The sequence below is a fragment of the Notamacropus eugenii genome, chromosome 2, assembly GCF_028372415.1.
Source record: "Notamacropus eugenii isolate mMacEug1 chromosome 2, mMacEug1.pri_v2, whole genome shotgun sequence".
NCBI lineage: Eukaryota > Metazoa > Chordata > Mammalia > Diprotodontia > Macropodidae > Notamacropus > Notamacropus eugenii.
Window position 1 is genome coordinate 222267356 of NC_092873.1, and position 18668 is coordinate 222286023.

Genomic DNA, 18668 nt, shown 5'->3' on the forward strand with positions numbered 1-18668 from the left:
GGCAAGTTGCTAATCCTCTTTTCCTTAGCTTCCCCTTTGGGAAAATAAGTACACCACTTGGATACCCCAGGTGCAGCCAGAAAAAAAAAGCTGACAAGTATCAACCAATCAACAAGCATTTATTAAATGCCTACTATGTACTGGGCACTCTGCTCAGTAGTGGAAATAAAAAGGCATAAATGAAACAGTCACTATCTTCAGTGAATTTTCATTCTATAAAATTAGACCACATATACATATTTAAATATGTAAAAAAATTTAGATTTAAAAAAATCATTACCTGGGGCGGGAGGTGCAAGTAGCAGGGGTAATCGGGAAAATTCTCATGTAAGAGATAACATTTGAGCTGAGCTTTGAAAAGAAAATGAGAACTATGACAACTTTAGCTAGGGTTTGGGTTCTATAAAAAAAAAAATCACTTAAGTGACCCAGAGTATATCAACTGAAAATTCTACAACCAGCTGAAAAGTTCTTTGTCTTATGTAAATTCTTGAGACACACAAGTGAAAGGAAGTGAGATTGAAATTGTTAGAAAGTAAAGGTGTCCTCTTTGGGATGTGTAGGGTGTGTGCAGTAGCATTTGGACATAGTGATGCTATGGGAGGGGTATAGTCAGAGGGGCGTGGGCACAAGGGGGAGGACTACTAGGTTAATAGAATATAATGATCATAGGTTCACAGATCTAGAGCTCAGAGGGACTTTATAAGCCTTCACTTCTTCACTGTAGAAATGAGGAAATGAGATCTGAAAGGTGAGTAATTTGCCTAAGGTCACACAGGTAGTCAGTTACAGAGCTGGAATTTGAACCAAGACCTCTTTCTCTCAATTTCATATTTTTTCTTCCATTATATCATCTGGTAGGAACATATGATCACAAATTCTCAGAATGAAAAAGGACCTTAGAGCTCTAATGAAACTGAGAGTCAGAGGTCCTTGGTTCAAATTCCAGCTCTGTAACTGACTACCTGTGTGACCTTAGGCAAATTGCTCACCTTTCAGGTCTCACTTCCTCATTTGTACTATGAATGAGTGGTTGGAAAAGAGAAGGACCAATGAGATTTTGAGGTTTGTGTGGCAAAGGGGAGGTGGACCGATCCAGGAAGATGGACTTTGGTCAAAAGAAATGAGCAAATGTGAAAGCAAGTACATATTTCATCTGAGCAGTGCAAGGAAAATTGAAAAAGCTGCCTAGGGCAAGAAACTGAGTCTATGTCCCAGGATCTAGGACAACTCATACTTGGTTTATTCCAACTGATGACATGAGCACAGGTCACATTTCAAACTACACCTTGAAAACCTACCTATTCAAACAAGTGTTGGTATGTCTATGTGTACATGTATTTTTGTATTGTTCATACAGTGTGTTACTAAGTGTCAAGTTCTTGGTTTTAAAAAAAAAAAACAGCAGATAGGAAAGAGAACTCCAGGAATTTGGGGGTTAGAGAGAAGTTTCCTGGGTTGAGTGTAGGAGTAAACTTTCTTCATTCTCAGTATGCATCATGGCCATCACCTCTTTTTTTTTTCCAATAGCATATTCTTAAATAAGAGAAGGGAAAGGGGAAGGGAAGAAGGAAGGGGGAAACATTTATATAGTAGCTATATACTAGGCACTGTACTAAATGCTTTAAAAATATTATCTCAGTTCATCAAATAATTGAATCTCTCTTTTTCCTGAAGGCCTTTCCAGCCCCTACTTATTGTCAGCTGTTTATTCTTTCCCTCTGAGACTGCCTTCTACCTATTCTGTACATATCTTGCATGTACTTAGTGATTTACCTGTTGAATATAAATTAAATATAATTTACATTAAAATGTAAGCTTTTTAAGGGTAGGGATGATTTTTTGTTTTGGGCCTTAAAAAAAACTCCCAATGCTTATAAGGCACACAGAGCTTGGCATATAGTAAGCACATAGTACATGCTTGTTTACTGTCTGTCATCTTGGTTTCTAGAGTAGGTGCTGTCTGTTCTGTTATTTCTATGAGGAGACCAGTTCAAATCTATCCTTAGAGACTGCACTTAAGCATAAAATGCATTTCTGTTTCTCTTCCTGATGACTATCTTTTTACATTTGTGAGAAACCCTTCTGGAACAAGTTGTTTATGTTTGAAGGCAATAAAATAGGAATGTGACTGTATGATCACCAAACACCAGAGAGGAGGGAGCCTAGGATTAGAGTGAAGGGACACTTTAGAGATCATCTAAACTGCTTTTTATAGAGGAGAAACTGAAAGCTTTGTCGAAGGTCACAAGGCGCAGTAGCAAGGCAGCAGAGTTCAAGATTTACAACCAGGTCTTCCAGTTCCAAACCTATGGGTCTTTCTGGTACACAACACCGACCCTGCATGGAATCAAAAAGTTGCATCAGCTTGTGGCCAGATTTCACATTAAAGGTGTTTCTGCTACCAGCATGGTCTTGGGCAAGTCAAACATGCCTTCTCTGGGCTTCAGTTTCCTCACCTGTTAAAAGTTGGAGTTGGACTGAATAACCTCTAAGATCCTCACGAATACTTGAACTCCATGACCCTCCTTTCATATTGATTGATTCATCGTTTGCACTTTTTACCCACCAGTTAACCTCTTTGATCCTCAGTTTTCTCTGTAAAACAGGGATGGCATACAACTAGTACCCAGAGGTCGTGAAGCTTAAATGAGATAATATAAGGCAAAAGTTTTGAAAACTTAAAAGTGCTGTATATTCATTAGGTAGTATTATCTCAAACTCAGTACATCCCAAGTAGAACTCACTTTCTTTCCCCCCAAACACCTCTTCCCTCTTTTTGTCAAAGACACAAACATCCTCTAGTTTCCCAGGTTCATAAACTATTCTCAATTCCTCATATCCAGCAAATAGCCAAATCTTCTTTCCGTCTCAGTCTACATCATCTTTCTGTGTGACCCCTTCTCTCTACTTAGCTCACAGCCTCATCAACTCTCACCTAGTTTATTGCAACTCACTTTATTGGTCTTCCTGCCAGAAGTCTCTCCCTTTTTCATTCCAGACTCAGCACTGTCACTAAAGTCATTCTGCTCAAGTGCAGGTGTTGCCATCGTCCCTCCCCTACTCAGAAAACTCCTATGGCTTCTATTGCCACCGGAATCAAAAAGAAACTCCTCTGTTTATCTATTAAAGCCCATCACAACCATGCCTGCAACCTACCTTCCTAATTTCTTTGTATATTACACCCCTCCCATCCTCTACAATCCAGGCAAACAAATTTTTTCTCAGTTTCTTTTATCTTTGTATCTTTGCTCTGGTTTTCCCCCATGTCTCTCTCCTTACCCCACTTCCTAAAATCCCTTTCTTTCTGCAAGGTGAAGACCTCCTGCTTTCCCTGATCACCTCAGATTGGTTAGTCTCCCTCCCAAACTCTCTTGTATTTAGCTCTTTGGCATTATGTGTGTGTTTGTGTGTATTATATAGAAGACTTGATAGCAATATTATATATAGCACCATATATATAGCCATATATACAAAATGTAGTGCTACATAGAATATATGGCTATATTATATGTAGCAATATACGTATGTATTATATAAAGCACTTAATAGGTGTATTACATTTAGCACTATATATAATACTCGATAGCTATGTTATATATAGCACTATATATAAATGTGATGCTATATGTAATATATGGCTCTATTATATATAGCTATGTATGTTATATATAGCACTTGATGCCTATATTATATAGCACTATATTATAGAGCTATATAAAAGTATAGTGCTATATATAATATATAGCTATGTTATATCTGTGTATATAACACTTGATAGTAACAAAACACCTGTCTGTACATCATCTCATTTGAACTACACAGGTCAAAAGTGAATATTAATATTCTCATTATACTGATAAGGAAGAACTAAGTCAGTAGACAAAAAATTGTAAGTATACGTTTTCACATAGTTGAGGTGATGAGGTAAATGAAACTCTAGAATATCTGTTGGATCCTAAATACAAAAAAAATACATGAGCTATAAGACCTCAGTGAAATTTCTGCCAGAGTGACAATGCCATATAATATTAATGATATACAAAAAAGCTTCTTAAAGCTAGTTAAACTTCTGAATACCAAAATACATAATTTCATGTACCTAGTTCCTAAAAGATTCCTAACTATAAACTTTTCAAAGTTGCACTGACTCTGTTAGATCATTACTCCTTCCTACAGTATCTTTCCCTACCACTCTGAATCCTCTATATCCTTTAGGACCCAAGTGGAAGCCCAAATCCTATGTGGAACCCTCTTTGAATGCCCTAATATGCATTTTTGTTTCCCTGAATATTTCTATCACTCAGTAATCTGTTCCTCCAACCCTAGCACTTAATTATATACTACCTAGTATGAATTGTTTGCAGATTGTTTCCTGTGTGTAAGTCTCTTTTATCCAGCCGTGTTGATAAACAACCCAAAGGCAAGGACTGTGCCTTATACTTCTCATTTTCCCTTACGGTGTTAGACATAGTCTTAAACACTAGAATCACAGTTTTTAAAGTTGGTTTAGTCATTAATAACAATGATAGCTAGCATTTATATGGTGCTTTAAAGTTGACAAAGTACTTTACAAATATTATGTCTTGTGATCCTCAAAACAGCTCTAGGAGGTATGATATTATTTTCCCTATTTTACAGATAAGGAAACTGAGGCAGGAAGCAGATAAGTGACTTGTGTGGCGTCATACTGCTAATAAGTATCTGAACCTGGATTTGAGGTGTTCCTGATTCCAAGTCTAACATTCTAGCTAGGTGCTATATAGGTTAAGCAATTTGACCTTGATCTCATTCAGTTAAATAGAATTGAACTGAATTGAATTAAACTTAACTAAATTGAGTCATTAATGGAATTAATTACTTAAATAATACAATAGATAGGGGTAAGAAGAAGCTGAGGCAGTTGACATTTATATCTAGGACATAGGAAGTCTCCAACATACAAATGGTTTTGAAATTGAGAACATAGCTCCATATAAATAGTGTAATCAGTGGCGTTTATGTTTTTGGCCCACCAAAATCTATTTCACCAAGAAGGTAACAGAAATTATCTACTGATTGCATAGGACCTGGTAATATAACAGGCACTTAATACATGTTTTTTGACTGACTGAATGTCCTACTTGGTTCTTTACCGTATGGTAAAATTCTCAAAGGACTTACCAGTTCTGACATTGTCCTTCCAAACTAGGAAAACCTTGGCCTGGTGGTGGACTGCATGTCTGTTATCTGCAGATCACCTTAGCACAGTTCAGTTCTACCAAGCCATAATGGAGTTGCAGTCTGTATCAGTGGAGAGAGTATCCATACTACTGCATGTTTGCTATGAAAAAATCACAGAAAGTAGAGAAACAAATTGACTAAGAAATTGTTTTCTTATGTAGCGTAGATGTTGGTGCTTAAGGATAAGTTTTAATTAGAGCCAGTGGATAGGGAAACATGATAATCAGAAAGATGACTAGGTCTGGATTCAAATCCAATCTCTGCTACTTATTACTTGTGTTACCTTATGAAAATAAGTTAATTTCTCCCTCTGGACCTTTCCGGGCTTTGCCATCATGCCTCAACTGCTTCATCACACTGGAACTTCCTTCAGTGCATGGGGCCTTCACACTCTGGAATATGCCTTTACTTCAGTCCGTTTCTCTGATGGGTGAGTTCCTTCTAGGTACTTGACTATGGGAATCTTCCTTTATTCTTCTATGTTTCTGACTCTCAGCACTTCCCATCATCCTCCCCCTCTTTCATCTCCCTTTTATGTATTGTGTCCCCCCATAAAAATGTAAGCTCTTTGAGGGTAAGGATTATCTTTCTTTTTGTTTGGACTTGTATCTCTAGTACTTAGTATAGTGACTGGTACATAGTATACACTTAATTAATGCATGTTACATCAGAGTTAAACTAGATGACCTCTATGGCCCTTTACAACCATAAATCTATGATCCAATGATACTAATCTAGTTTTACTGTGTCACACTATGACTTTCAGAAAGGGTCTAAAGGGTATTTTCAAGAATTATAGAAATCGAAAGTTCTTAATACATCTAATTTCACTTCAAAATTTCATGGTAGAATTTAGGGTTAGAAGGGACTTTGGAGGTCATTTAGTACAATTTCCTCTTTTCATAGAAGAAAAATCTGAGGTAGAAATAATGGAAGTGATTTGCTCAAGATCACATATCTAGAATGTTGTTGAGGCAGAATTCAAACTTCAGCTCCTTGGACTGTAAAATCCAGGGCACTTGCTATGGACTGTCTTTCTTCAAGGCCCAGCTTAGATGCTACCTCCTGACAGAATCTATTTTTCCAATTCCTCAGGTGTAGTACTCTCTCTCTCTTGCCTCTCTTTTCCTTGTATTATGCTCGTTGGTACATGTATTGTCTCCCCTATATAGATTATAAGTTCCCTGAAGGCAGGAATCCACCTCATTTGTGTTCTTGTGTTCCCAGCCCTAACAGATCGCCCTGCACATAATTGTAGCTTAATAAATGTTTGCCACCTTTCATTTTCCTTGCTACACGTGCCACTAGTCCCAAAGTTAGGCTTACCAACAATGATTAGGGTCAGTTGGATCTCATAAGTGAAATGAAGGGTAGAGGAAAGAAAAATAAAAAGAGAGTGAAAGAAAAAAGACATTTTCCTACTCATAGGGAAAGAGTTGAAAGAAAGAGGAAGTAGGAAGGGTGTGTGTGTGTGTGTGTGTGTGTGTGTATGAGTGTGTGTGTGTGTGTGTGTGTGTGTGTGTGTGTGTGTATGTAACTGAGGGACAGAGGGTCAGACAGAATTTCATAAGGTAGAACAGAGATGTGAATTGTGAAAAATCAAGAAAAGATGGGGCTGTGGCATGTTCACTCTTTCCCTAGTTGGGGAAAAAAGATAATGGAGAAGGCATTGTCAGACAGTTCTCCACATCATGGCCACCAGATGGAGCCATGAGTTTAAAACAATTTATGGCAGGGATTGTGGGAGAGGAGGATTTTGAATGTGTCCTCAGTGGGGTGGAGGAGGAAATGACTCTTACATATGGGACATTCACAAGTCAAATGTCCTTAACTCAGCAAGGGTCTCTAGCTAAGCATTATTTAACAGCACTGGCTCATGGTGAAATACTTATGTTTTTAACTTTATTTTACTTCATTCAAAACTAACCATAATTTGCTTGGTTTTTGAGGCAGCCTGGTGAGATAGAGTTGTTCTCAACAAGTACTAGATTCAGGCCCCACCTTGGATACATACTGGCTATAACTATGTGACAGCTCAAATCCCTTCACTTCTCAACGTCCTAGACAACTCTCTAGGACTAGATTGCAGAGAAGGTTCCAACCTGCTTTGGGAGAGGTAGTGTCCTCACCTGGGAGTTCCTCAGCCCATGAAATCGCAGACTAATCCCTACACCACAATTGCTTTATTACTTACAAAGTAAATGGAAGGTGATCTGCTAAGCAGAGCAAAGATGAAGCAGGTGTGTGATACACTTTGTTATATGGCAGCAAGAGGAATGTGACTGATGGTTTGATCTCTGTAGCTAATCATCCCCCTGTACCTTTTCTTTCAATCTCATTACTTTCTCCTTCCTTCCTGTACTGATTTTGTGCTTTCAGGACACTGTCTCCTTTTGAAACTTACCTTCTTGTTAGCATCTGCTTCAACCTTAATTGTGCCTTTCTCTTCCATTCCCTCAGAGTGTTCTCTCCCTCCTCACTTTACATTGCATTTATTTTTCTCTGTGCATGCTGTATCCGCCCAGTAGAATATGAGCTCCCTGAAGTGAGGAACTTTTTCATTGCTATCTTTATGTCCCCATTACTACCCATGGTGCTCTGTACTTTTTTAAGTGCTTAATAAATGTTTGTTGAATGTGTTCTAAGTCTGAACCAAAATTCACCATTGCCACCATCATCTTTTCTCTTCCTATCCATCTACATCCAACAAAATAAAATGAGAAGCTCATAGAATCCTTGATTATGTGTCAGTCTCTCTTCTGTTGAGCCTGTGTTCTAGGTTCATCCATTTTTTTTTCATCTGGATAGTACATGACTTTAGCTCCTAATGAGCAGGGGCCACATCTTGGTTAGTTTAAATAATATTGAGTATCAAGCATCATCACTTGAGTGCATGGGCATTTCAAAAATACTGTTTTGACTCTGATTCCAATCAGCAGCAAATCTAAGACTAGCCAGTACTGATCAGAGCTCATTCTTGGTTCTAGAAGCAATCTGTTTTTCAGGATCAGACCAAATGCTGTGGTCATGTTGATCATCTTTCATTTTGGGTGATTGTGATCTAAATTTTCTAATATATTTCATTTATTTGTTAAACTTGTATGTAATATTCCCACTTCAGTAGCTCTCAGGAGCATAAGACAAAAGACATGAAAGAAAAGACCCCACTAATGTTCGCTCCTCCTTGGCCATTACAACTCCTTATTCCTTTTGAGGAGGAGGCAACTATGAGAAATGTGTTTTTTACTCAGCCCTGAAAATCAGACCCTGAGAAAGACAAGAATGGGAAGTATGAGAAGTATCAGAGAAAAGACTCCTCTGATTAAGGTTTATCATGACCTCTAAGATCTCTTATGGCTTTAACTCTATGATCCTATGATTTTGTGTCTCAAATAAGACAGTTAGAACTCTGCCAATGTAACCAAGAGGTTACATATTGCAGGGAGGGACCAAATACATCATGACCTTATCATGGAAGAACAATTAGAAAATCAATAAAATCAGTTTAAAAGTGTACTATGAAGAACAAGAATTTGTTCATTTAAAATAAAATTTATGCTTTTACTCTAGGTGTCAGGAAATGTTAGTAGATTCTGAATGATTGCTATGAAATGCAAAATGTAATGTTCCGGGATACTTGTTGTAATTCAAATGCATTTTCATTTTCTTATGAGCCCTAATTTATTTTACTAAAGGCAGCTCTTTTGATTTAAAGCAAAGAATAAATTGGCTTAACAATAGATGTGCAAATAGAATCTTAATTCATGAAAATGCCTCATTAACAATTTCTCCTGTTCATTCTTTAGCAGTAATTACTAACCTACAAAAGTTTCCTTGCAGTAAATGTGGCAGAAGATAAAATGGAGCAAATCAATCAAAAATAAATAAAATAATGACTAGTTTGGCATTAAATATATTAATGAGCAGATTTTCTAGTCAATTGTTATTCCAGAAACAAATTTTAATTCTTTCTTTCCATTGAAAAAAATTGTTAGATATTACAGGCAATAGATTAAAAAATTAGTCTTTACAGAAAACAACAACACAACGTTGTGGAAACAGAGTAGTAAATTAAAAGAATTCTATCAAAACTGAATCATGCTTAAAAAGTACCAAGAAGTTACAATCATGTAATTTTATAATTAATGCATCTCGTTATATCTTTATATATTGCATGGGGTGGGGGAGACAGCAAATTCCTGGATAAGCACTCAACCATTTTTGCATCTTCTGATGTTTTGCAAAGGCTAAATATTCAAAAGCAGCTCCTATTCCAGATGCTAGTCTGGAAAGGCCTTAATGTGATTTCAAAATATAGTGCAGAAATGTGTATGTTTACTTGGTTCTACAAATGAGCTTTTAGGGGGTTGAAGTGAATGGAGGATGTTGTTCCTACTTCTTCCTTCTGCTATTTGTCTGGAGACAGTTTTCTGCAAAGCTGCTTGAGACGGAGAGCAATACATTGACTTTTGCTTCTAACTGACCTCCTTAAAGTAAAACATCAGATACTTCATTATGTGGAAGATGGAAAGTTTGGATTTCATCTTATATTTCATCCATGCTGCTGAAAATATGCACTGTTTTCCACCCATTCTGAATTTTCTCTAACGGTTTTAGAAGGTGAAAAACATGTAACACAACCAAATGAACACAGATGACAATATCAAAAATAATAAGCATAAATCAAAAATATTTTTCTAAATTTTTTTTAAAAACTAAAATCCACATATTTTGCAATGCAAATCTTGTTCCTCTTTTTGCTGTATTTTAAAATAGCTATTTAGTCCTTTTCTTGCTTTTTATAAATTTCCCTTCAGTGTTGACCACTTCTTTCTTCAAGATCCCTAAGAGGCTATCAGTGACATCTTGTACCTTGAAACTTCCCATTTATCTTTAAGCTCCTCCTTATATTTCAACCCCCATCACTGACATAACCTCTTCTTTTAAAGTTATCTTCCCCTGCACAGGATTCTGTGTGCTTTATGGATTACAGATAAGACCCTTGCCCCCAAGCAATTTATAATGTAGGCTAGATTTCAGACATACACTGATTACCAGGAACAGCAAATGAGTCACAGTGATGTCATTAGTAAAAAAATGAATTAGAAAAGTCTGACCAGTCTGCAACTGAAAAGAACAGTAGACAAAGAGAAGCAAAGTCAGGTAATGCCTTGAAAGTGAGAACCAGAAAGGTCAGCTTGTGGCAAATGGACTGAGACAGACGTCAAAAGGGGAAGGGGAAGAGAGAAATTAAAAAAGACCAAGCGGCAAGAGCATCTATCTTTGATGTGGCATTTTAATAAATTTGATAGAAGATAAATGAAAAGTTGGGCAGTCAGGAAAGAGTAAGAAATCATCAAGGTAAGAGTAGAAAATGAGCTGAATTTAAATGTTTAGCTAAAGAATTAGAAAAAGAAAAGAAGGAAAAAGAAAAAAGTAAAATGCACCATTCTGCAAAGGAAGAGCCCTGTGGAATAGCAATCCCTGGACTTTAGCAAGTCCTGGGAAAGAGGACTAGGATAAAAATCGCATGGAGGCATAATGCATTTGGCAGTGGATCTTCAAGAAGGATGCAAAAAACACATCATCACATACCTCTTCTAAATGGATTTTCCACATTCCAGACTCTGCAGGTACAGGTATCTCCTTTTTCTCTCATCCCCTCTTTTGTTCAGCTCTCACTCAATGCCATGCTTTGATACGAGCCTAAATTCCATTTCTGAAGAATCTGACAGGTTCATATCAACTTAGGAGGTTTTAGCCAAAAATGATCCAAGAGACAAAGCAAAACTGTTTCAGGGAATGTATAGAAAGAGAGGACAAGAGAGGGGTGTTATAAACACATCAGTAAAGGGAAAAGTGAGATGAGATCATAGTGAAGAAATCAAATGAAAAGAGAAAGATGTATAATCAGAAATAAAAACAAAATGGAAATTGAAACAATTATTTTGGACACACACACTATATTCTGCACCCAGACCATTCTACTTCTGTTCTCTTCTCCCTGAAAGCTCTTACCAATTTTCAGTAGCCATCCCTGAAGTGGTTTCCTGAAAAGTTCAGCAGTGATGATAGTAAATGAAACAGGATATTCAGCAAGGTGTGTGGCACTTGCAGTCTGGTATGTTTCACTATGAATGCTGAAATTTTTATGTCTTAGGAACCTGCTAATCTTGAACTATAATTCTAATCACACAATACATTGTACTTTTAAGGAGTATTTGGGGTCTGATACACTTTCTTTGTTGGCAATGTGTAAATGTTCTCATTGGAAATTTCTGAAAGGTTTTCCTTTTCCTTTTCCTTTTCCACACCCAGACCCCTTGAGAGAACAGGAGATGAGAAAATTATACAAGCTAAATGTTACAACTTTTCCTGGCCTCCCCAAAAGTCTATGTTGCAGTCTTCCATGGTGACTGAAATCTTCTTCTTTCCCCCTTCCCCATCATTGTGTACCTTTCTGCCCCAAACCCTTTTTAAAAATTAACCTCCCTCTTGAAACTATGATTTCCATACCAACATGTGTCTGACCCAAGGTGAATTCAGGTATGGTCTTCATACTTTCCAATCCAGCCTTACATTGGACACTTAGAACTGGAGGGAATCTTGGAGACCATGTAAGCCAACTCCTTCATTTTACAGAATTATTATTATCAAAGGAGGTAAATGACTTGAACAATATACTTAGTGTACTTAGGAAAAAGCAGAGCCCCATCTGCCATTATCCCAGCCCAGGTCTTTTAGATTCAAATCCAAAGACCTTTTCACCACGCATTTTCCTACCTTGCTTGGTTAAGATATAACAGGAGATTAAAAGTATTTCCTTGTCACATTGATTAGTCTCATGAATTTGGAGATTATGAATTCACCAAATTTTTCCAAAAATGGTTCCCCATCTACTTGGCCTGTGACACCCTCTTTGTTCAGTTGTGTAATAGACCTTTGCCCCATATTTAAAAGTGTTGGTAATATGTTCAAAGATTCCAATACAAAATTAATTTTGTTTGGAGGGATTTTATTTATTTTTGAAAATTTCACAAAACTTCTGAAAATAATTGGAAACATTTTAAAATGTCTAAGCAAACATTCCCTGAAGAATTGGGAGCTGTCATTCCTAGGTATCTTGTATCCAAAAATTAACTTTCTCTAACTTTATAAAAGGCTGCCCAGGTGGCACAGTGGATAGAGTGCCAGGCCTAGAGTCAGGAAGACCCATCTTCTTTAGTTCAAACCTCTCCTCATACACTTACTAGCTTTATGACCCTGAGCAAGTGACCTAACCCTATTTGCCTCAGTTTTCTCATCTGTAAAATGAACTGGAGAAGGAAATGGCAAACCACCCCAATGTCTTTGCCAAGAAAACCTCAAATGGGGTCACAGAGAGTCAGACACAACAGAAAACAGGGCAATAACAACAAACTTTATAAAAGCAATCAGTAGATCCCAACTAAAACTGACCTGCTACTCTAAACAAACCACATTGTGAGCAATATTATTGTTCCTATGGAATTTTGTCTAATTTGCCATTTATTTAGTTTCATTGAAAATAAGTGTTTTTCATATTATGGTCATAGGATCATAAATCTACCCCCAGAGGTCATCCAATTCAATCATCTCATTTTAGATTTTAGGAAACTGATTGAATTGTCCAAGATCATACAAGTCCTATCAGAGTCAGTTTTTCCGACCTCAGAACCTATGCCCTTTCTACTGAATCGCACCTCTTCTATTCTTGGTTCATTTTGAAGATTTTAGTAAAAGCAGTCATTTTATAAACCTCCCTTCACAAGTATCATGCTTTTTTTTTGCAACTAAATTCAATTTAGCAACTATTTGTCCAGTGCCTACCATGTATAAGGTATTATACTAGGTTATTAAGGTGATGGAAAGATTAGTAAGCAGTCCCTGCTTTTGTGGAACTTGTCACTGAGTAGAAGGGAGAAGACAGGTAGGTAAAAAACATAATGGGATGTGATAAATGGAGATGGAGACAGAGGAGCAGAGAGAGAGAGAGAGAGAGGAAGAGAGAGAGAGAGAGGGAAAAAGAGACAGAGAGAAAGAGACAGAGACAGAGAGAGGGAGGGACGGCAAGAGGGAGGGGAGGGAGGGAGAGAGAGAGACAAAACACTGAGTTGGGAAGGGAGAAATCACATTCCTTTGTTGAAAAGGCTGAATGAAGTTTCATGTAAGCTGAGTCCTAGATTTAAAGTAGAATTTCACGGTTACAGATGAAGCAAAAATGTTCTTTGCTGAAAAGCAACATGGTATAATAGAAAGAGTATTGACTTTGGAGTCAGGAAAGACCTCCATTCAAATGCTACCTCTGACACTTAGAGCTAGGTGACCATAGGCAAGTCACACTTCCTCACAGCCTCAGTTTCTTCATCTATAAAATGAAAATAACATTTGTAGTTCTTCAACAGGCTTGTTGTGAGCACCGATGAGATAATGTAGGTAAAGTGATTCAGAAATCTCAAAATGCTATATGAATGTCAGCTATTATTTTAGGAAGGAGGAATAGTTTAAGCTAAAGTGAAGGGCAAGAGAGGAAGGGGGTTGTTCAAGGAATAAGTGATCCAGTTTAACTGGTCTGTATCTGTAGGAGGAGAGTGAGAGAGAAAAGACTTGAAAAGGAGCTCATGTTGGGAACAGCCTTGACTACTGGGAATTCTAAAGACTTCACCTAACTTTTTTTTTAAAGAAAGTGAGGAACCATGGATAGTATTTGAGAAAGGAGTGGCATGATTGGAGTTATGTTCATAGATAGGCAGATAGATAAGTAAATAAATGGTAGATAACATTTATTTATTTATCTAAATATATGAGTGCTGTGATATATGGAACATTTTAACTTTTGTTTATAGAGGTACCTATGAATAGTGCTGTCTTCTTTCTTAGGTCTGACATAGTATTTCCTTATGTATTTAACAAGATTTTGATCATATATAAGAGAGGTTAAACTTTAACCATGAAAATTGTTATCTACTCAGCCTTTAAAAGGTTGGATAGCCTTGTACAAATTATTTGAGCCAAACCATAGGTTCCTTCTCTGTAAGATAAGTGGATGCCTTGTAGGGGAAATAGTAGTAGACTGGAAGTCAAGGGACGTGAGTTGTAATGTCAGCTCTATGTGGACAAATCTGAGCTCCTTCATTGACAAAATGGTCTAAACTAGATATCAGAGGTCTCTCATCTTAAATACTGTGATACCTATGACTAGGTATAATGTCTCTTCCAGTCTTAGCATCCAGGATGACTGTGTGCTTAGCACAATGACTAGCAAGCACATAGTAGGTATTTTGATTAATTCTGTGATTCCAGGAAATTCTAGGCCACACAAATAAAACAAATGGTGGGCACTAACAGGATTCTCATTCAGCTACAGTCTTGGTCAATATTCTTGTTCTTTTATCATGATAATTTGTGGGTACAGTAGAAGTTGGGGGACAAGAATGTACCAAGAAGGAATTAGTAGAATGAGAGTTGACATGGTTTCACTTACCAATATGTCACCGAAACTCTTTGCATTTCTTTGGAAATGGAGTGTTAAGTGCTTGTCATAACCTGGTTTAGGAAGTGGCAGAATTGGCAACTTTTTAGACTAGATTTTACAAACCAGACTCACAAAAGGCACCAACTCACATGATATCTCCACCAGGAAGCTGCAGACACATTTTTTGTTTGTTTTGTTTTGTTTTTAGTTTGATCTGGTATAAGTAATTCCAGCACCATGGGGAAATTGCAGGTTCTCTTCCCTCCCCCACCCATACTCTTCTCCCCACCCCTGGCCAAATATGTTTGCCAGATTCTAACCCTTTCTCCCAATGAGCACCACTGTTCATTTACTTAACATCACCCAAATTTCAACAGGATCTCATTCTCTCTCTCTCTCTCTCTCTCTCTCTCTCTCTCTCTCTCTCTCTCTCTATGAATAATCAACTCTATTCCATTAAAAATAAAATGCTGTGTTGAACCATTACAGAAATTTTTGAGATGTTTAAAAAGAAATGCATGTCAGTGACCATTCATAACATGGACATCTTCAGTGTTGGTGGTGGTATTGTTTCTAATTATTTTCATTTTCATGCTCCCCTGCATCTGTGAGTTCCAAACATCAGCAGAAACAGCATTGGTGAAATACCATGAAATAACCTCCTCCTGTAGTGTATTTGGCCTGACGGGAAACAGGAAATACCAGAAAAGATCACAAGAGAGACTGTAATCATGAGATTTCTAGACTATTCTCTTGACGTCAGAGATTTGAAGAGTTCAGATAAGCATCCTATGAACTCTGGAGTGCCTATCCAAATATCCAAAATGGATCTCCAAACCTCTTGAACTCATATGTTGTTATTTAACTCCCACAGCCTCTGCCAATCCCCCCAAAATAATATCTTGAAATTCTAAATTATGAATATCATTTCCATGTTGGGCAATGTAAAAATATTATATACAGGTATTCTGTAATCAAGAAATGTTTTGTAACCTAATTCCATTTATTTGGTACATTACAAAATATGGATAGAACGTTTCTTACAGAGATATTTAAAATGCTATGTTATCATAATGAGTACTACCTCCACTTAAGGAGATCACAATTCTTTCACATCTTCTTGTCTCATACAATTTTTATACATCTTTCCTTAAACCTTCTGTTTAAGATCTAGCTAACTAACACATTGGAGACCTTCATCTCATTCTTTCCATATCTCAGGAGTGTGAATGTACCACTCCAGTCAGCCATCTTGTTCTCAACACACACCCTGGCCCTCCCTTCCTGGTCATATGAAGCCTTGATAATGTTTTTATGCCACTTCTTGCATATAAGCTATCAGTGGTAACAAACTAAGGCCTACTTATGTCAGTCATTTAGCTTTCTATTAACCTCTGTTTATGTTTTTCATTGTAATTTTTCTGAGTTCATAGTGTTCCATGTTTTACAGCCATATAGCATCACCAGGAAAATATCAGTTTTAAAGAAATATATTTCTGCAATAATTAACAGTTTACAATGAAAAACTCTTTGCAATTTCCCAAGTCTGATCAAGCCTACAGTCCTCCTCCTCCTCCTTTTCCTTTATTCTGGGTTTAGTTCAGGCACTTATCAAACATAAATATTTTTGTCATGTCACAATCTGGGCAATTTGTATTTTTTCATCCATTTTATTGAATGAAAAATATGGATGGTTAGGTAATTTTATATTATTATGTATTATGCATATTATATGTAATATGCTATCTGTAAATAGGAAAATTTGGAAGACTATCATCCATAGGAAACCATGTTTTATATATATACTGAGCAGACTATTGGACAAGGTTATCTCTATATTCATGTTGGTGATAGAATCCTGTATAATTGTGAAGAGAACCTTCAGGCCTGCATGCTGTACTTTAGGATCAAGTTTTCCTTAAAATCAATAAAAATTAACCAAACGGTATCTTCTACTGTATCCTGTTCAAGATCTAAGACTCTAAATCAAGTTAATTCAGTTCAATTTAACAAAAGTCTATTAAATCCAGATACCATAACTGGGTGTTGATGGAAAATGAAGGTCTTCCTCTCTCAAGAAATTTACAATCTAGTAGATGAAATAAGATTTATACACAAGAACTGTTACACAAAATAAAGTATGATAAGTGCATAAAAAGTACAAACCAAATGTTTTGAGAGTTAAGAGAAAGGAAGAATTGCACATGGTCTGGAACAGTCATAGAAAGGTTTGGTAGTTGGATCACTCATTTAGCATTGGAAAGGACCTTAGTGATCATCTAATAGTTCCTCCCCCCCCCCTCCCCAATCTACTATTAGTGTACTCACCTTCCCTATTCTTCCTTGTATTATAATTATTTGTGTGCATGCTGTGCATACAATTTATATTTTACACATTTATATTCTATATGTATAAATTATGCATTTATATTCTAATAGAATTCTAATATTCTAATAGAATATAAACTCCTAATGGGCAAGGACTGATTAGGTTTTAGTACTAGCATAGTACCTGAAACATAATAGATAATAAATGCTTGTTGAATTGAAATGAATCATTATCACTTAGATTTGTGTAATATTTACACATTATAATACCTATATTTACTTAGATACACACATGTATCATTCCTGTACATTTATATACATACATTCACAAACCTATATGTACACATATGTGTATAATCTTGTGTAATCTTCTCAATGACCCCATTAAATATCTAGGATAGCTGTTATTACTCCCATTTTATAGATAAGGGAACTGAGGCTCAGAGATTAAGTGCCTTGCCCAGGATGATGCATTTTGGCAAATAATTCTATTCCTCTGTAAGAATGGTATGTATGGCATCATATACTATAATATCTTAGGTGGAAAAAAATTGGGCTGAATATGTGAATAAATTACTAAATAAACCCAAGTCCTCTAAGGAACCCCAACATAGATTATTTCAAAGGGCTCTCCTCCTCTAAAATTCTGTGACTCTGCTCACATTATCTATTGCTTCACTCGACTACTGAAGGATAAAGATCATACCACGTACATCTTTCATACCAGCCTTCTCCTCCCTTTCTCCCCTCCTAACTCATCATAGTGCCCCCCACACACAGCAGGGTGATTTATGAAGTTATGAATTCTTTGTTCCTGAAGGTATTTCAGACAGAGTCTAGATGACCCTTTGTTGAAGATTTTATAAAGGGTATTTCTGCATTAGTAAAGGAGTTGGCTGAGATGACCTCTAAGGTGGATTCCCACTTCTGTCTTTCAGCTTTAAGACTCTGTGACTCAATTAGTTGTTGAATCCAAAAGCCTGAGTTAATAATCTCATTTAAATTTTAATTTTAATAATTTAAATTTCATTTAAATTTAAAAGTTTTTCAAATTGTCTCTGGATATTTCCCTAATTAAACCATCCCCTCCCCATCTCCCTTTAAAGTTTTCCAGACAGAACAATATTAGAAAGAATGCGTGTGTTTGGATTTAAAACATAAATGCTACAGGCAGGAAAACATTGTAAGTGTGAAGATTTTAAGTGGACTTAGCCCATTTCAGAACAACCATGGCACAGAGCCTTGGAGCCAAGTCTCCATACAGCAGCTGCTAGTGTGCCTTTCATGCAGGCAGACAGAAATACTTCCAAAGGATACTTATGCCAAAGTGGGAGGGAAGTCACCAAAATGGTACCAGCTGGGGATTTTTAAAAGGTCCATATTAGTGTTAGAAAGGGAAGGAAGCTTTGGACTTCAGTCTAACTCCATCTAAAGCAGGTAAAGATCTTGCAAGATAGGAAAAAGAAATTTGGAAAGCAGAAAGTAAAGACAGAATTAAGAAGATGCCTTGGGCTTGAGAAAGACAGTGAAAGAAGATGAGGAACTGAGGAAGTAATGCTAAAAAAAAAGGAGTGGGGGAGGCTAGAGGCAGATAATCACCCAAGGTAACACAGGCTTTAAGGCT

At 36.8% G+C, this 18668-nt stretch overlaps 1 protein-coding gene and 1 long non-coding RNA gene across 5 annotated transcripts in view; one reads left to right on the forward strand and one right to left on the reverse strand.

Annotated features, from left to right (window-relative positions):
- Window positions 1-18668, forward strand: part of PDE7B (phosphodiesterase 7B) — a 453333-nt gene that overhangs the window by 272565 nt on the left and 162100 nt on the right. The window lies entirely within an intron of this gene.
- Window positions 1709-18668, reverse strand: part of LOC140522347 (uncharacterized) — a 55159-nt gene continuing 38199 nt past the window's right edge. Inside the window, exons 1-4 of one of the 2 annotated variants that reach the window (XR_011973305.1) lie at window positions 10819-11375; window positions 5164-5323; window positions 2460-2598; window positions 1709-2340 (exon numbers count right to left, since the gene is read on the reverse strand). This is a non-coding gene — a long non-coding RNA (uncharacterized lncRNA). Of the gene's footprint in view, window positions 2341-2459; window positions 2599-5163; window positions 5324-10818; window positions 11376-18668 lie in introns of those variants that run through there. The other variant, XR_011973306.1, reaches the window with a different exon arrangement.